Below are 4,829 nucleotides of genomic sequence, written 5' to 3' on the forward strand. Positions count from 1 at the left end.
TACCATATGACCCAGCAATTCTGCTCCTAGGTATATATCCGAAAAAAACAAAAACACTAATTCAAAAAGATATATGCACCCCAGTGTTCATAGCAACATTATTTACAATCACAAAGATATGGAAGCAAACTAAGTATCCATCAATAGATGAATGGATAAAGAAGATGTGGTATATATATATACAATGGAACACTATTCAGTCTTAAAAAAGAACAAAATTTTGCCATTTGCAGCAACATGGATGGACTTGGAAGTAAGTTGGACAGAGAAAGACAGATACTATATGATACCACTTATATGTGGGATCTAAAAAGTGCAATAGACTAGTGAATACACCAAAAAAAGAGAAAAGCAGACTCACAGATAGAGAGAACAAAATAGTGGTTATCAATGTGGGGGAGGGGCAATATAAGGGCGGGGGAGTGGGAGATACTAACTATTGGGTGTATGATAGGCTACAAGGATATATTGTACAGCCAATATTTTCTAACAACTGTAAATGGAGTGTAACCCTTAAAAATTGTACAAAAACTAAAAAAATTTTTTTAAATTTATACCAATGCAATAATCAAAATTTCCATTCTGATTTTAAATTAATATTTTTACTCCTTCTCCCACCTAGGATCAGGAAAGAGATGGTCATATTCCTTCCCTCACCCCACCTAGAGCTTTTACTCCTCTTCCTGCATCTTGCTACCCAAAGTTTCTGACCCCTCTCGCATACGAACACAGTAAGGGAACAATTGGGTAAGGGGGTAGGAAAGTTCTGACTAGACCAATATCTTCACAGCGGCCCAGCTTTCTACTCTTGGCAGAGATTTCCATTCGAATCTTTCTTTTGTAGGTGCTTTTGTGGGTTCTGCAAAACGTTCTCATCACTGGGGACTGCTCACCTACTATTCTCTTGGCTTCTGTAAATCCATCTTCGTCTCAGTTGGTTGTCTCCATCTTCTTCAGTCCTAAGGTAACTGGCAGCACTTCTACTTTCTATTTAAAGCTAGTCCCTCCTCTAGGAATTCATGTCTGATATGCCCAACGGTCCCCCCCAACCCAGAGCCCATAGAAAGCCCATAGGAAAGTCTTTTTCCCATTGGCCCCTCCCCACCAAATTTAGGAATGCTTGTCACCCCCAGCATCACTACCTGTCCTGGCTGCACTGTTGGATCAGGACTGGGGCATCTATTGTTTAGATTCCCAAGTGAGAGTCGGACTTCTGTAGTGTTCAGAGGACACAAGCACTCCCTCGGTGCTGACCACCCTATGTACTTCATTTTGAATAAATCTCAAGACATTTTTGCAGGGTGGTTATTCTCATCCTCACATTACAGATAAGGAAACAGAAATGATGTGAATAAATAAGCAAGGGTTCAAACTCTGGCTCCAAGATCGATTCTCTTTCCATATCATGCCATGTGAAACTTTCAAGATATCACTATGTATAATGGCATTTTAAATACTAAGAAAAGCGTCATGAAATAAGAAGCGAGTTTTGTGAAGCCTCATAGGAATTACAAAAACGAATGAAAAGTCCCTGCTTTCAATGACACCCAGTTAAGTAGGGGATGGAACTGAAATAATAGTACAAGCAACGCATGAGAATTGAGAGCACTTGTTTAAAGCTAGAGGCTGAAAATCTTTTATCAGTTGCCAGTGGACATAGTCCAGCTAAATAGAGCTGAGGGCACAGATTCATTAGAACTGTGTTGACATAATAAGAGGCTCATGCATGATACTGGGCAGAATTTTGTACTGATTTTTGTTTAAGTGACATTTGGCTCTTAGGAGTTTCTTGTATGAAATTTGCAATATTTGATAAGACAAATGCTTGGAATAAATCGGAAGGCTCTCCCTCAATTACTATTATGGGTATCATTACAATAACCCTTTAACCACGTCATTCCTCACCTCCCCATGTTCTGCCTTCAAGCATCTCTCCCTTTTCTCCATTCATTTTCTCCCTACTGTAGACACTTTGTTCACACTTACACAAACAAACACCCAGGCCTGAAGGATGACGTTTTCTAATCAGCTTCACTCCCACCCCCACTCCAGTCCCAAAGTTTAAGAAATTCTAAGTGAACCATTCATAGGGGCATGATGACCTCATAGGTAAGATTTCTTTTCTATAATCTTATGATGATTTAATTATAAAAATATGAAGAGTAAAGGCCATTTTTTCCCCACAAACATTAAATTTAAATGTGAAAAATCCTTTGATAGAAGTACAGATAAATTGAGGAAAAGTTGAAGGAGGTTAAAGCAATTCCTATTTCAGTTATTCTCTGGACTCTCTTGCCCTGGTAGAGATGGCACAGTCACTCTGATCTCTTATTGTCTTTGCCTCATAAATTACTTTAGAGACAAGGTTAGTCTCATGTTCTCTCTTGGTTCAACATTTTGTTTTTATTTAAAAAATACATTTAAAGTTGGCTTGATGCTTGGGTCATTCTTTTGATTAATTTAACCTAATAATACTGTTAAAACTACTTTTAAATACATATACCAACAGAAATATGTTGTTTTTATTCTTTATTTTTATATAATCAATTTAGTACAAGAATACTCTCTGAACATACAAGTAGGTTAAGATTTAGATTTTTTTAACTTATTAAAAAGTAAATCTACATTCCCAGGCTCAAGTATGTACATAATATTATTTACTTAATTATTACACAACAATGAAAAGCTATATGGATTTTTATTCATTTGGAAATAGAACAATCACAAGAAGGTACTTTTTTTTTACATTGCTTTTCAAGTTTTACTGTAAATGAGTGATAACTGTATAGTCACAAAGCCTTAGTCTCTTGTATCCAGAAATTTCTTTTAGATTATTTAAACCAGTTTCCAAAACTTTACTAATAAGAGAAACCAGGACTGGACAGATTAAAGAATTTAATTGACAATACAGAGTAACTTTTAATATATTTACCTGCATGTTAAATTTGACATTTTGTTGCATTTACAGAGTTATTAAGAAGAAAAAGTCATTAAATCTTTCTCAGGATACTCTGCCCACTGACATAACTAACTCTCCCAGTAGAACACAACGCATCAGTCAGTGCCCTGAACGAGTTAATGCTCTAGACTATCAGACAATTATTTTAAATGAGCCATTTACACGTGTGTAACACCTCACTTTTTTAATGGGAAAAATCTTTTGTGTTGATTTATGCATTATAGGATGAAAGTAGGTGTCATTTTACATATCTATATCTATGTCCATGTCTTTATATATATGTACATATGTGTATGTATGTATATGTGTATGTATGTATATGTGTATGTATGTATATGTGTATGTATGTATATGTGTATGTATGTATATGTGTATGTATGTATATGTGTATGTATGTATATGTGTATGTATGTCTATGTGTATGCATGTATATGTGTATGTATGTCTATGTGTATGTATGTCTATGTGTATGTATGTCTATGTGTATGTATGTCTATGTGTATGTATGTATATGTGTATGTATGTATGTGTGTATGTATGTATGTGTGTATGTATGTATGTGTGTATGTATGTATGTGTGTATGTATGTATGTGTGTATGTATGTATGTGTGTATGTATGTATATGTGTATGTATGTATATGTGTATGTATGTATATGTGTATGTATGTATATGTGTATGTATGTATATGTGTATGTATGTATATGTGTATGTATGTATATGTGTATGCATGTATATGTGTATGTATGTATATGTGTATGTATGTATATGTGTATGCATGTATATGTGTATGTATGTATATGTGTATGTATGTATATGTGTATGCATGTATATGTGTATGTATGTATATGTGTATGTATGTATATGTGTATGCATGTATATGTGTATGTATGTATATGTGTATGTATGTATGTATGATGCAAGGCATTTCTAAGCACAAGCTTTATTAGTGTGACTAAACATCATCATCATTACTGTAATACATACCTTGCCTGTTCAGCAATGAAGGAAATAATAGCATTTCGCTGTCCTCTTAATTTATTCAAAACAATGAAAATAGACTTGGAAGTTTACAATGAGAAGAGAACTTAGATTTTATCTAGATGTTACAAGCCTTTCATTTGACAGCACAATCATTAAAATACAAAAGAATAGAACGTCAGTCTTAAAGAATTGTGGACGAAGCCAACTAAAGTTTTGGTTAAGAATTCCAAGTTACTTAATTATAAAAGTTATGCTAACACACAAAAACAAGCATGAAAGAAAATATTTGTCACTGGACTCATTACAATGAAATTCTCATCCTGAAATTGTACAACTTTGGAAGGTATACAATTTATTGGTTTTTTTACATGCTCATTTTTCACTTGACCAAAATTTACATGTTTATTTTTCACTTGACTGAAGTCTTGTCTTTGAGTTCTTCCAAAACTTGGCTTGGTGAACAGATTCTCATCGATTACTATACTGTAGAAGGATTATAGAGAAAAACAAAACAAAACAGTAGTATAAAACATAGTTATATTTAAATACAACAGGAAATTAATGCATACAAAAATTTCAGGATTCTGTATTCTATCAGAGTTGTCCTGGAATACAATTGTTAAGAAATGAAAGGAATTTCTTTTCATATTAGCTCTATTAGAGTTATGTGAAATGAAAAAAAATTTCTTAGGAAATCTATTCTAAAAACCTTAGGTAAGGAACAAACATAATCACTCTGTTTCTAGTTTCTGCAGAGATGAGCAACTAACAGAGAACTTGTGTAGGGGTAGAATAGAGTGGGAAGGCCGTAAATGATATGTGAGTTGAATTACAGATGTGTGTTTGAATTTAAGACAAGTAGTCTTAAAGTAGCACACACATCTTAA

This window comes from Balaenoptera borealis (assembly GCF_965194805.1).
Source record: "Balaenoptera borealis genome assembly, chromosome: 4".
NCBI lineage: Eukaryota > Metazoa > Chordata > Mammalia > Artiodactyla > Balaenopteridae > Balaenoptera > Balaenoptera borealis.